Source organism: Neopelma chrysocephalum, unplaced genomic scaffold, assembly GCF_003984885.1.
Source record: "Neopelma chrysocephalum unplaced genomic scaffold, ASM398488v2 Primary Assembly neopelma1_87, whole genome shotgun sequence".
Taxonomy (NCBI): Eukaryota; Metazoa; Chordata; class Aves; order Passeriformes; family Pipridae; genus Neopelma; species Neopelma chrysocephalum.
The window spans coordinates 1,195,141-1,210,792 of record NW_020897749.1 but is presented as its reverse complement, the minus strand read 5'-3'; the positions used below and the strand labels follow the sequence as shown (position 1 = coordinate 1,210,792).

The window sequence follows — 15,652 nt, the reverse complement described above, 5'->3', positions numbered from 1 at the left end:
TGGTTGAATCTCCACAGCACGAAGCTGGGATAGCAGTACCTCCCTTGCAGGGAAGTACATAGGTTTGGATAAACATATATTTTGCCCCTCTGAACTGTCCATACCAGAGTTTGTTTTCCTACCTTTTAAAACTTTGTGCACTCAGATATTTCAGTTACTTATGAATTGTTTGTATGTCAATAATCCTTACTATCCTTCACTGACTGCTAAAATTGGGACTAAACCATTGTAGGGTCAGTTCTGTTTGTGGCAAAAGAATGGTGAATGTGCTGCTAACACTTCAGGAACAGAAAAAACAGGATCAATTATAAATCTGTTCACCCTGTACCTCAGTGGGCTGGGTTTCAGGGTAAATTCTGTGGGAAAGACACAAGAGAGGAATATGGAAAGATAAAATGCAAAACAGCTTTACCAAAGATTATGAGGATAACTAAACTGTAAAACATTATTAATTGTCTCCACATAGGAATGGGTGGTGGATTCATCTGGATTGTTTTCCATGGTGCTGCGTGGAACAGAGAGGAGGGAAGTATTGTGCCTATTGGAGTACAGGTCTTGTGAAGAGCCCAGTGGCTCACAAGAAAGCGTCAGGAGGATGTGCAGATGAAAATTTGGGTCTGAAGAGATGACTGGTGAGGATCTGCAGGAACCAAAATGGATATTACTATTTAATATCATAGCTAATAGCAGTGGCAGCAAAAGTAGGAGTGTGTGAGTAAAATTTACTGATGACACAAGCTAGGAATGTGTCTTCAGCACAAGCAGACTGCAACATCAGACAGAATTTTGTGGATTGGTTACAGTACAGACAGGATAGACATTCTGTGGGAATGTATAATGAATTTCTACCCACACTAGCTGGGCACATAGCGAAGGAGAAGGATTACTGTGTTGACTTTTTGTGGTACCAAAACTAGAAGTGAGACAAGCCTTGTGAAAAGCAATTCCAGGATATATTGAAAGCTGTATGTGCCATAAACCAGAATAAAATTTACGTCACTGGGTAAACATTGGTAAGAACAAGTTTTGTATTTTGTTTTGATGACCCAAGTACAAAAAGAAATCATTCAAGTGGAACAGGTGTGGGCAGTAGCTCCTAGGAGGATTAGGGAAATGGATACCCTGTTGTGCAAAGACCTGTGGGCCTTGGCTTACCTGGCCCCCAGTAGAACGTTGCTGCCCTTTCTGCAACAAGTGCTTTTGTAAAGGCAGAAGAGAAAGGTTAAAGCCTCTGAGAGCCTGGAGGACCAAGGCCATGCAGCAGGTGAAGGTAAAGGGTGGTGATGGACAGCTGGTACCAGCTCTAATGGTGTTTAAATCTACTGACTGCTTTGTGAAGTGACATAATTTTTAAACCTTATTTGAATTGAATGCAAGTGTTGCAGTGCTTTGTACCCCTAGCTACATTTTACTCAGTAACAAGATTAGATTGGTGTAATTCAGACATATCAGGAATCTCATGCTCGCTGCTTGAATGTGCTGCCTCCTGCCTCAGTAAACAAGAGGAGATGGCTGTTTGCTTTTTAAAACAAAAACAGGAAAGTGTGCTCTAGTGTTTTTCCCCCCCTTAAGTCTATTGCCAGTTTAACCTGGATTTCTGAGCCCCACTCAGTGTTTCCACTAGTGATTTTTACTGCATTTATCAAGCATTCATTTACCTTCAATGTGTTTTAATGCATATCAAAAGAAACTCATTGATAGCATCAAATATGAAATACTTAAGTGTCTTTAACACACGAACATTGGATCCTGTTCCTTGAGTGCACTGCGAAATTCAGAGGGAGCAGGGTAAGAACTTTAGTCTAAACCAGTATGTGTGATTTTTTTCTGTATTTCTTTTCAGTGCTAAAAGCATAATAAGTTGTCAGGAAAACGTGGCTCTTGGAAGGAAGGTGATAGGTGAAAGATGGCAGCTTGGCTTTGTGTCAGGGTGCCTGAGATGGACAGTTCTGTAACAAACAGAACCAGGCAAATGTGTTTTTCAGGACTCAGTTTAGTTATGCAGATAGAGAGGCAGGGATTAATGTCAATATGTTATATTTTCCTCAAGTATCCTGGACTTTTGTTTTTGTTTACTTTTGAGTTCAATTTAAGTATTTGTATAACCCTGACTTTTTAAATTTTTTTAAGCATGTAAGGTTGACAGTTCAGTGGCTCTGCTAATTCCACCACCAAGTTTGTTTGGACCTTGTCCACAGCCATAGGCTTGCTTGCCTCCACAATTTTTGTCTGCCCTTCTGCAGCAGGCACATGAGCCCCTGGCTGTGTATGTAGCCTTAGGAGCTGCCGAATGCTTATTAATGGTCACCCGTGCTGTTCTTGTCCTCGTTGCACCCTGTGGTATTTGATCTGAAACTTGCTGATGCGCTGCAGAGATTTTCTGTGGTGGGACGGGCAGGACTTAGGTGGAAGAAGGTCTTGGTACAAGGGCTGTTCTGTGAACTCCTCTGAGCGTTGAAGCACTGCCAGGTTGTGACTCTGGGGCACTGGAACTTACGTGGCTGCACTGAAAACAAGCCCCAGAAAACCCCACGTAGAGTCAGAAAGACAGTGACTTCTGTGAACTCGCGTGAGCCCCATGGGGTCCCTGCCTTCTGTCGTAAACAGCCCCAGGCAGCTGAGCTGGGGCCTTGCCAGGCAGCCCTGAGCCACAGAAAACTCAGCTCTGACTTTGCAGTGAACCAGCTGGGTTGAAGTCTGCAGTCTGATAGGCCTCTGCCACCTGCCCTTTTGAGTACAGGCTGAGAATATGGGGTCTGGGAAATAGAGAAGAAGGGGGGATATATCCCAGAGAAGATCCTGGTGGACTAATCCAGAGAAATTTTTAAAAAATTGGGGGTTTTGCCATTCAGCTGTTGGATTTTCTCCATCTGAAACTGGGTAGGCTAAATTTAAAATTCAGGATGCGACAAAGTTTCACGTATAACTGTAGCAAATTAAATCAATCAATGCTGATCTTTTAGTACCAACATAGCAAAGAGATGCTACTGAATCGTACCAGAACATAGATCCCAAAATAGAGAGACTTAAAAATTCTTTTCTGGAGTTAACTGGAAATCTTTTATCTGTTTTCTTTTTTTTTCCCCCAAGAGTTTTCTCGTAGCAACCAGAAGGTTCTTTGATTCAGAAAAGGCATATTGCTTGATATTTTAAAAAGAGACTTCATGAGAATTAAAAGTGAAATATTACATGAAAGTGTACATGGGTTTACTTCTCGTTCTGATATTTCAGAAAACTAAACCAAAGATTATAACACAAAAAATATTAAAGTTTCAGTTTTTCAGAAAGAAAATGCCTCTAAATTGTAATCTCCTCCAAACAGATGCTCTGAGCTGTTGTGCTCTATGAGCTTTTAAGTAAAGACAGAGCTTTCCCTTTCCTTTAACAACCTGATGGATGCAAGTCAGCAGCATGAAGTATTAAAACTGTATTTTTGACACTTTTCGGCACTGTAAGGTCTTGTTTCTTTAAAATAAAAACAACAGGAGTGTTAGCAATGAAAACATGGTTTTTATTTATAGCACACTGATAAATGTGACTTGAACTTTTTAGCCTGCAAACTCAGCTAATAGTCTGGAGCACCCGAAGATATGAATTTCCATCACTAGAGTGACTTAGAGCACACATACCAATGTCTTCGAACTTCAGCGGGACAAAATAATTCAGCTTTTCACCTTTTTTGACTGAGTTATCAGGTTCATCTCAAGATTGAGAAGGAGGTTCAAGCAGACAATTAACTCACCAGCTTAAATTAAAGCTTTAGTTTGCTGCTTTGAGGAGGATGCAATCTGGGCCCTGGGCAGTTGTTTCTCCTTTAGCAGAAAGGAACACATCAAGTATGAAATTTAACCTGTTCTTATTTTTGCAAAGAAAAATGTGCTTGTGGTAACATGGTATAAATGCCATGTGCAATGTGCTCCCAACTGAAGATTTTATGATCAGAAGAAAGTGGAGAAATAACGTGTAATTTTTAAAAAAATAACATTATTTAGAAGTCCTTTTTCTCTATTCTTGTTAACAAGTTAGTCCTTTTTATTACAAACATTAACAGTCCATACTAAATGTAGTTTATGTATTTTATCACCTTGTTTTCTGATGCCCTGTAACTACCTTTTGGTATCTGGGGCTCATGTGATCGCCCATATCTCTAGGGGTTTTTCTTCAGAAAAATACATGTACCCTTTTTTCAACTGCTCAATTACAGGAAAATAAGAAAGAGTGGATGGCAAAGATTCTGAGCAGAAAGAAAACAGGGGATGCTGCTCTCTCTCTCATGATCCTGGGGTGGGAATTAATGTAGTCTGCAGCATTTTTGATCGCCCATGAAAACAGATGTCCCGGATAACAGATTGTTGAAATAGATACAGTGAATTAGACAGAGCTGGCACGTGGATGTGAATACTAACAAGTGCATGTCGTTTTAAACGTTAACATTGTCCCTGATGTAGCTGAGTTGGCACTTCATGAGTGCTGGCAAAGCCTAGACTGTGTGTAAGAAAACATCACACTCTCACCCAGAAAATGACCCATTTTGGCCAGGAAGCCCTGTCTCCCTTTGTAAGCTGCACCCTCACTGTGTGCCTTGGTCATTACCTGTTCCCTGACTACACTGACATGTTTAGGGATGCTTCCAGAGCTGGAAGCAGGGCTTGCTCGGTGACAGGGATGTTTACCAAGATCAGAACAGAAAATGCTGAAGAGATGACATATTTTAATTTTCCACTGTTTTGTCTGTATCGCTTACGTCTCTTCCTTTAAATACAGGAGTCAAATTATAAATGAATCTGCAGTTCCTCTCCACTCAAGTGGAAAATATGTTATTGTCTGTTTTTATGAATCCATTTAAAGCTGCTTACTCTTCAGTAGCTGCCTTCTGACTCTTTCTCCTGCTGTTATCCAGCATTTTATTGCCCTTCACCAAGCTCCTTCCACTCCCATCCTCCCAGGCACGGATGGGAAAGGAGGCAAGGGTGACACAGGGCCGAAGTCAGGCTGTTTGGATGATGAAAGTGGCTTCATGCTTGGGACAGGCACACGTTTCCAGCCCAGCCCAGATGGGAAGGGACCCTGCAGAAGGAAACTCGTGGGGGTGGAAGCCCCCAGTGCTGAGAGCCCTTTCAAAGGCGCTGCGGTGCCCGGCACCCTCCTGCTCGTGAGAGGGGAGACAGGGAGGCTCTCCTGCACCCAGGCAAAGCAGGGCAGGTGGCTGCCTCCATGACTGAACCTCTCCTCCTTTTGTGTTTTTTCCCCCCTGAGTGGAATTCTCTGGTGTTTCATGGGTGATTTGCTTGGCTGAGCATCCTCCCTGCTCTGCTCTGTCACCCACCAAGGCAGTGAGAAGAAATGGCTTGGGAGAGGGAATGTGGATATGTCTCTATATACATATATACATGGATACACCACACCCCCCTCACACATATTGATATATATGTATATATATGCACATACACCCCAGTATGTAATATTGCACACATATTTGTGTGGAAGAGAAAGACAGAGAGCACGTTGCATCCAAGTGAGAGAAAATGGCAACAGGCGAACTAAAAAAGTTTGAGGTGCTCATTTCAACTGAGTAGTCACACTGATTTAGCCAGGTCCTGCAGCTCTGGAAAGTGGCATCCAAGCCGAACCCTATTATATCCCTGTATTGCTTTCAGTGTATTTGTCACTTGCTTATCAATAGTCACTTCAGGAGCAGAATGCTCTGAGGCGACATCTATGCAAAATAACGGGGAAAAGGCAAACCCAGCGTTGCTGAATTGAAGATGTTTATCAAAAGTTCGGTACAGATTTTTATTTTGATTTTTCCAACTCCACAACCAGTTTGGAATGAAGTGGCGTAATCTTCCTGAACAAGCAGAAAACCTTCAAACACAAATATTTTGATGCCTTTGCGTTTCTGACTGCAGCTAATACCAGAAGTTCTAAAATACTGCAGCTCTGTGAGCAGTGCTGTATTGTGTGTTTACCTAGAAGTTGTATTTCTTATGAGAAAGATATGGCCCAACTTCATATTACTTGAATTTAAACTTCTGGATGTTTATTCTGCCTTCTGAATGAGAGAAGCTGTGTTTTGTTGCTTGCTCATGGGAGCCAGTACAGTATATTCCAGAGAACACACACAGGGCTTTTTTGCCCTTTGACATTGTAACTTGACTTATTTTTCCCTAAATCTATGAAGTCAATTATTCAGATTGAAACTTTCCAGTTGCTCATTATGAAGGAGTGGGAGTTGGCAAAAAATATTCAGAAAATTCATGCTGCTATTTGTGGCGGCTCTTATAAAAGAGAAGGAGAAAGAATTTGTGTATTAGTGGGTACTCTGCACGAATGTGAGTTTGTTTTTTCCCTCTGGCAATTTTGATTCTGTAGTCAAAGCTGCCTTCTGGAAAAAGATCTGTATTTTGACTTTTATAAAAAAATAGAAGAAAAAATAGAAAAAAATAGAAGAAAAAACAACCCTGTCACCTTGTCTTTCTGCCTTAGCCTGTCTGGCAGCATTTGCACTCACACTGCCCTGGCAGTGTAGTTCTGAGTCTGGCTCTACAACACAAGATCATTTAGTGTTGCTTTTTTTATCTCCAAGCTCCCAGGATGTGCTGAGTGCCAAATGTTTCAGCTCCAGCAGTAGAGGTCCACAACATTCTATGCCGAGGCATTTGGTTCTCTCTGCTGAGCTCTCCAGGAATATCCCGTTCCATGGATGAATGCAACAACTCCTGCAAAGACAGCCACATCTTGAAAGCAAACAAACAACCCCCTTGCCACCAACATCTGGCTTAAAAAGCAGTGCTGGTGTGTAAGAATGTGTCATACACGTATTGCCTTGAGGGTGTCAACAGGGCTTTCTTTGGAGCCAGAAACATCAAAGGAACAGCAGTCCCTGCTCACGCTGTGTAGTGGGGTTGGCGCTGTGCCTGGTTGGCTGGTTGAAAACCTGTGCAGTCTTTCTCCAGGGTCTGACACGGGGCAGAGGTGGGACACTGATCTTGCGCCCGTGGGGTCGCCTGTCTGATTGTTCACTGTGTCTCTCAGGGCACTGCTTTCTTGCTCAGTCTCCTTAGGGTCCCAAGTTTGGGAAAAAGGATGCCTCTGACCCAGATTTAAGATGTTGCCCTGTTTCAGTCCAGCATTTCTTTGTTTTTTGCGGGTTTTTTTTATTCCCTCCTGTTAAAAAAAAAAAAAAAAAAAAAAAAGAAAAAGAGAGAGAGGTTGAAGAGCCCTGAAATGGTAAAGCTGTCTCCTACACTTACTTCATTTTGAGGTAAAAACTTCTATCTCAGTCAGAGCAGCTTTCAGCTACTTTGAGCAAGTGCTTTCTCAGGCGCACCTGGTATTGCCTCTCTGAGCAGAGGAGAGTCTCAGATGTGTGTTTGCTGGGGCGGGTGTGTAGGGGGAGCAGATTTGTATCTGTTGAGGGGAAGCGAAATGTCTCGCTTTGAGGCTACAAAGGGGCTGGGGTGTGTGTGAGGGAGGGACCAGGAGCCTTGTTTTGTTGCTGCAGCTCAGGAATGGAAGCACTCGGTGGGCATGGATGGTGTGGTTGCTGTCAGACAAGCAAGCACTGCCCCCCCACTATTCCCTCAGAGCCGTGTAAAAAGTGTGTTCAAGCCATTTCATAACCAGGTCTTGGAAATGCCGCAAGGTCTCCTGGAAATCAGTTGCTTTGAACAAGGAGAAAAAGGTTGAAGAAAAGGAATAGAAAAAAATAAACTTGGTCTTAGTGATATCAACCTGATCCAAAAGACGAGGAGGATGGAGATTTCTGGCAGAAGGAGCCAGCCTGTGTTGTGGCAATGGGTCACAGGTGCTGGAGGGTAGCAAGTGCAGGGAGCAGGTCCCTCCTCTGCTGACCCTGTGTCCCGTCCTTTGGCAGGAGAAAATAAACCAGAAAAATCACAGGTGATCTGCCAGGCAAGCAGCTCCCGAGGAGCTCCCAAAATGGCCTGGCTGGCCTGAGACTGGTTTCATGCAGCATGCAGGGAAAGCTGCTCCCTGCGGGAAATGAGAGGGGATTTTCTGAGGCTGCACCGGGATGCAGCAGCCGGGTGTCGGAGCAGGGAAATACATTTAATTTTCAGAGGGTATGGCATCGAGCTCTGATTTGTATGGTCCACACTGAAACACAGATCTGGCCCCTCCTGATCAAAGCACAGCATATCTAGAATATAAAAGACAAGCATAAATCATGTAATATCTATAGTGTTGTACAATGTTTACAGAGAGAAGCACGTCGTTAGCAAAACCTGACAAAAGGACAATTAGTGGTCAGGATGGAAAGCTGTAACATAGAAGTGAACCAGTCGTGTAGGTGAAAGGAATGTGGTTTTTCTGTCTGCAAAGGATAATAAAGTAGTAATTCTCTACTTAACTATGGCTATAAAGCTATTATTGAAACCAGCCTGGAGAGTATCTAGTGTGCAATTCCCAAGGGAGCAGCAAGCATAAAAGTGTCCTTGCCTGATGTCATGGCTCCATGTTTTCTGTTCCTCTCTGGACTATCCTGACCAGCACTGAGAATGTCATTAAACTGCAAGTTCAATCACTTTTTTGTGCTTAAAAGTCCTATTATGTCTAACTTTTTACAGCACGGAATAATTTTTAAAATAGGACAAGCACTGAACAGTCCGTAGGTAACTATAGAAAATAATTTGATGACATCACCTTTTTATTCTATCATTTTGCACCATTAAGATGGTCTGGCCTTTTGACAAGAACTCAGGAAGTTTGTGCATCAGTTGTATGAGTGGGATCATTCTGATTTCAACACATTGTTATCACCTCAGTGCTACAGATTTTGATTCCTGTGCATCCTAATAACGTTATAAAGTATATTTTAAAATAAAGGCAGGCGTGGTTTTGCAGGAACTGCTAGGGTTCTGCTCTTTTGACTTAATTAATGGCTGCATTTGCCAGTTGAGGAACTTGAGAAAAACAGCTGTGAGAGTAATGCCAAATTCTCTGTAACATTGCAAGCCGCATGTGGAACCGATTTCTTTCACTTTTAGACTTCTGTCCAATAATAAAAATAAAATACCATTCCTGACTGAAAACAATTATATTAATTTTGCTTTATCAGTTTTAAAGTGAGTAATTATTGAACAAAATGACTATAAATTATTTCCATGAAAATGCTGATGCCATCAGACACCATCAAACCGCAACAAGCACAAAACATTTCTGTGGAAATTAGTAGAATCAGTCAGGGTTTCTGCAAGTCAGGAGTTCACAAGTTGACCCATGTGTTAATAACTTTATTTAGAGCTTTGGTCATTGATTTCAATGCTGATACGTGGCTTCCTGGATGATAAAATTTAAGCTGTCCATATGGCAGTAGGACTTGATCTTTCTGAGCTTGCAAAAGGAGAATATGTTCCTGATTAGAAGCGAGTCTGTAAGCAAAGAGAGAAATGTACTCCCTTCACTAATATTGCAGTAATCTGCTAAGATAGATTCAAATGGCAGAGTTTATTTTGGTTTTAAAATATAATTTACTGACACTTCATAGAAAAATGAAAGTACAACTGACTTCAAAACATGATTTTTTAAAAATCTTAATGATAGAGTTGTGCCTTGAATTACAAATTGGTTGTGCATAAATTCTATATGGGGTTATTGTGCAGATAGCATAATCAGCTGCATAATTTAATCTCTTAAAAGCTGCAGAAACACTAATCTCTGAGCAGCCTGTCTAGAGGGTATTTCTATGTCGTAGTCAGCTGAGAATTTTAAGTGAAGCAGTATGTTCAGTGTGATACTTTATTTAGTTTTACCCAGGTTATAAATAGCATCATAAAGCTGTCATCCAATTGCTCCTTCTGAAGAGTACATAATAGTTTTGCATAGATTTGTTAAGCATTATAATACTGCTGGAAATGTAGTAGGGAAAAGAAATACTACTTCCATGTTGGTAAACTATGTCTTAAAACCATAGGGTTTGGATCACCAATTGTTAGCATGGTAATAAAATAACTGAACAGACACTTTCTCTGTCCCTGCTGGTCAGACTTTTTCTCTTTTGGGACTTTAACTATTCTGATCATAAACTCACGAGGCCGAGATACGTAAGTGGAGGAGGACAGGGCTTTCAGCAGGGAAATTTGGCTTGTGAGGGCTTAGGCAATAATTTGGCAAAATAAAATTATCTATGGTCTATGCAGTTTTGCTTATTATTTCTCTGTTTAAATTTTATTCTTTTTCTTTTTTTCCAGCATATGAAATTAAATTTATCTTTTTAATTTAAAAAATGTTTGCTCTATAGCTCTACCTATATCTCTATGTATGTATTTAATTAGATAAAACCCCACTATGTGACAGCATTCTACAAATTTCAGGTGACTGCATGGAATCTATTAGGCAATGAATTTTTTTGTCATCTCCAAGCAGAACATTGACTGACAGGACAAACACACAGTGAATTTTCATCTCTCGTGTTTTGTGAATCAGTTTTACATTCTCAGCAGTATCTGATAGAGCAGGTTACAAAGCCAAAATTCTCTTGCTTAATGCACATGGTCTTTTCCCTTAGACCTTTGTATCTTGTCCATGTCCTGTGCCCTTCTTCAGTGAAAATGTTTGGAGAGTTAAGTAGATATATTTGGTCCTGTGCAATGAGCGGAACCATCCGGTCCTTCCCGACTTTTTTGCCCTGTAGTAAATCATTCTAATGTAGCTCTTGCAATGGACTTGAAGTAAACCATTGCTAATTTTTGTTGATACAATAGAAATGCAACTTTGGGATGTATTTCTAGAAAAATAATGCTGTTTAAATTGAAGGGTTCGGAGGCAACTATTTTTTTTTGCTGACCCGTGGTGTGTAGGCACGTGAAAATGAATTGCAGAAGAACAAACTGACAAGTTGCTCTAAAAGCAGGGTTCTAATACAATGAATCTAAAGAGTAATGAAAAGTTATATTTTCCAGAAAAAAATACTGTAGCATCATACTCACCAAACTTCAGTTTGTCAAAGTAAGTGAAGATTTCTTGTATAATGAATATTGTGTTAGAAAAACATATTTGCATCTATCTTTTAATTATTGACTATCACTCCCTGTTTCTTGTGAGTCCTTGAAGGTGGGTGTGTGTCTGGGGTTAAACCTGTTCTTACTGAACCAAATGAACTGTGCTCATTTCTCTTGAAATCAATGGTGTGGAGAATGAATTCACCCCACTACTAAATCTGGTCTTTAGTGGGAAGAGAGGCAGGACATTTATTTACACTCACTTGTGTTTATTCCTCCATTTGGATGTGATAAACCTCAATATAACCCTCTTGAGTGCTGTCAGTTTGAATAGCTCTACTTTTTTTGTCTGTAAAAACAGGGCAACTTCTTCCAACAGCTTTCAAGGAGGTAGATTGAAATAATTAATGCACATCTAATGGCTAATTTTATGGGATAACATTTTGCTTAATGGGATTAATTCCAGGCTTGCATATGCATGAAACTCCTGGAGGCACAAATGAGGAACCCTAGAGTAATATTTGTCCCTAGTATCTTCCCTCCTCCCCTTTATCATATTAGGAATACACACAAAGTCCAGGTGTGAATGAATTATGGATTAATCAAAGCTAATCTCAGAAAAGCATTTGTGTTAAGGGAGGAGAGTGTTTTGCTCTATACAAGCCCATGGGCAGCCCAGCTTTGTGTTACGTGTTTTTAGGGAGCACAAAACACAATAAATGGTTCTGTGGCAAGAAGAAATTGTAACAGATAGAAGAAAGATTTTTCATAGAGAGTACACAGCAAAGGTAAATGAAATGCTAAGGATCCTTTTCACATTTAGGAGAAAATTTATTTTCTGTGGGCATTTGATCACTCGGCAATTTTTCACACAATCCAACAGTTCTGTGACTGCACTTTCCAACACTGTGCTTTGAATAAAGCTTACCTAAGCTCCCAGTGCTATGAAAAATGGAACTCATATAAATTTCCTTTGCATTCTAACTCCATCTCAGCCGCACACAGAAAGAAAACAAACACAGTTTCCACACAGCCTTTTTATCTCCCTGCACATCTCAGAGGCTTCCCGATACGGCTTTTTGTGGGGAGAGAGGGGGTGTTTAAAGTAAACATAATTTCAGAATTTTCATCCATTTTAGAAGCAGCATGAAATTCCTTAAAAGGAACATGTTTTATGAGATTGACAAGCAATTAGATGAGTGCAGTGATGGTGCATGATGCTACATTTACAAAGTTAGTCTGAGTGAGAAAAATCAGAGACAACATAATACACCATCTTAAGTGGCTGCTTCAGGTAGGTGCTCTAAAACTTGAAGATATGAACAGAATTGTTCTCTAAACTATATCTGGTAAGTGGCTGGGAGCTACTTGTCTACATTAAGATGCGAAGAATAAATACAAGGAATCTGAATCCTCTGAAATAGCTATGACATTCCTCCAGGGAACCAAAACTAAACTAAATCCAGTCATAAGCAACAAAGTGGGACTTCTGTGTGCACAGTTTCTGGAAAATATTTTAATGAAAAATGCAGAAGAAAAAACAACAGGATAAAATTAGTGCGGTGGATGAAATTAGTTTAAATTATTTGTGATAGCCCATGAGTTTCCAAGTTTCCAGTAGTATTGTATACTACGTGTACTGTGTATATATTGATTACTGGAATTCACTTGCTAAATTTTAATATTAGTTGCATGCAGTGTAAATATGGGTAAATCATAATTGTTTCATCTCAGTTGCAAACACTGACATAGGATGGTTTGAACTCATATTGCAAATATACAGGAAATTTTCTTCCTGTTGAGAGATTGGGGTCTTTATTCTTGTTTGGGTTTTTTGGGTTTTTTTTCCCCTCAAGTTTGACTCCACGGAGAAGCAATTAAGAAGGTACTAGCTTCTAGAGTCTGAGGTTTTGAGAGCACTTCAATACTTTTGACAGTTAACAGGTGAAATAAAGGTATTGCATAAAGTCATGATAAGGAAATTCCTTCCTCCTATTTCCCCCACCCCACACAGGAATGTGTTGCTTTTTAACAACCTTTAATTTAGTCAAAATTTATATATGCACTCTTCATATTTGCCGTTTCCTACCTATGTATGAGAAGGTATGTTTCAGAATACAGCTTTTTTGTCGTCCCCCCCCTTATCCTGTAATGCCATCCAAGAAGGTTTTCTAAAACTGAGCGTAAACCCTCCGGTGGCTTGTAATAAAATGCAGTGATGGAGGTGTCCCAGCCACAGTTTTATCACTTGACAGAGGAGCACAGGCCTCAGTAAGGAGGTGTTAATGGGTATAAATAAAGCCATGCCCCTGTTCCCCCCTTGCAAGTCCAGGACTGAAGCCCTTTATCTTTAGCGGTGTTTTACTTTGTTGTAAAATGTGTAGTTGCTACATGCTGTGAAAATGCGAACGCTCCCAAACCAGAGGAAGAACGTTTCCAGGGTGGAAGAAGCAATTCTTTCTTTTGCCAAGTGGAAATCATGAGTTAGAGTTTGTTCTGAGACCATTTGCTGAAGGACTCCGTCGAGGACCCAGGGAGAGTTTGTTGTGATATTCCCATTTTGTGACAGGTCCGTCCATCGACTCTTTTTTTTATTGAGGCCTGTGAAATGCTCCATGTTCAGAGTGGAATATTCCCCAAAATTCTTACCATTGTGCCGAAGCTTTGCTGAGCAACGCTGCAAACAGAATATGCAGGGAATCAATACCAAACCAGATCCTTAATCAACCTTTCTCTTCCCTCAGTACGTAACTGCTGTTGCATGGGTTGTTTTTTTTTGTCTGTGCCTCTTCTACCAGAGGCACGACATGACATGCACAGCTCTCCACTAAGTGGGTCAGCAGCAGGGTTCTGCTCCTAAACCTCTGCCTCCCTGATGTGTTTAGCTACTACAATGTTCAGAGCCTCAGCCGTTGGGGCCGGTATAACCTTCTTCCTGCTTCATAACCTGAGGCCCCCACTGCCTCTGTAGATGATTTAACTATTTCTCTGCTTGACACCAAGCTTCACTAATAATTTCTTCACCCTCAGAAGCCCTCTTGCAAGTGGGTGTCTGTGCAGAGACTGCAACGGAAACACCTTGAGGCTTTGCAGGTCTTAGAACAGGCAGCTCCTACTTGTCCTGCTGGATGAGCTGAGGTAAATCTTGCAGCTTTTCCATAGCTTTTCGTGTGTCTGCCTTCCTTGAGATTCAGTCTTGATATTTATCTGCTGAAAAACATTATATGAGGAACACGTTGAAAGCCTCGGATGACATTGGTTTCGAAAAATGTTCCTATAAGGCTTAACCTAAAAAAGAGGATGGCTTTCAGCATTGGGGTTTGGTCCCTTCCTGACTCTAGCTCCTTTGGCACCAGTTAGATCCGGTGCTATCAGCAAGTTTAGGTGGGAATTGATCCTGGAGAAAGGAAAGGAAAGCTGGTTCCATTCCAGGAGGGTTAGCTGTCATGAGTGTACAGTCATGGCTTTAACCATCCATCAGGGATGGCTCCTCTAATTGTCCCAGCTTTGGTACATGTTGGCTGCAAGGGAAGGAATTGCTCATGGGCTGACTTTTCCCTGTAAATAGCCTTGTAGCTGCAATTCTCCCTCCAGCACTCCAGCACCTCCACCCTTAGCTTGCATTGTCGTGATGGATATTTTACCTTTCTTCTCTGCCTGCAGTGAATCAAGGGAGTGGCAATTCAGCTCAGCCTGAGACAAAACAGCCCTGTTGAGGCTCTTGTTGGGCTTGTGCATCTCTACACTTAGTTTGACAGGAGCTGTGAAATCAAAGCAGTCCCTCCCTTCACTGACACTGAGACGAGAAGAAAACACACTGATATGTCTGTGCTTGCTGACGGAATATTTTGTGCATGGATATTTCTATTACTTTACTACCCATTAGAAAGCCATTATTAGAAAGCCAATTAGAAAGCCATTTCCCCCCAATAATGATAGCCAGCATAAGCTTAATGACTTTTGAAAGTCTGAAACTCGGATGAAAGGGTGTGGGGTTACCTTATAAATCTCCTGGTGGGGAATTGTTCTTCACTTTATCAGTGTATTTGATTACTGGGGCCATTGGCAGTGAGGTAGCTGCAAGCTGTTTAGTGTAACCCTACTTTCCACTGCTTTCTGTAAAAGTCTGACTTAAAAGTGCTAATTGAAAGTCCTTAGACAAACGCCTGCCACTGTCTGTGAAGTGCTCACTGAACAGAGAAACACATCTGATTGTGATCAACAGCATCTCGAGTCTGACTTAGTGTCTCTTCAGCCTTGCAGCATGTAGCGTCTCTGGGATTCCCAGTGAGATATGTGGGCTGAATTGTTTTAAGTAGTCCTCCATCACATGCATTGGGTTGTAGAAGCTAAACATGAAAAGGCCACCTGGTAGTAAATCAGTCTGGGGTGAGTTACTGCCGTGAGACAGAACTGGCAGGGGAAGGGCAGGGCTAAGTGACCTAGAAACAACCATTTGAATAATAACTCTTGTCTTTTTGTACACTTAACACCAGACCGGATTAGACAACAGCAAATTTACAGCAGGGAACACCTTTTGTATTAACTAGATTAAACTTTTGCTTTCCCTGATGAAGATGGGTTTGTAAAAGCAAATGTATCTGATCTAACGCCCCTACAAAAGCTGACAGAGCTGCACAGGTGGCATCTGTCACCCAAGCTTGGTGACATCCAGGTCCTGCAGTCGCCCT

General features: G+C 41.3%; 1 protein-coding gene across 2 annotated transcripts in view; it reads left to right on the top strand.

Annotated features, from left to right (window-relative positions):
- CD247 (CD247 molecule) overlaps nucleotides 1–15,652 on the top strand; it is a 49,693-nt gene that overhangs the window by 19,505 nt on the left and 14,536 nt on the right. The gene's annotated exons all lie outside the window — the stretch shown is intronic.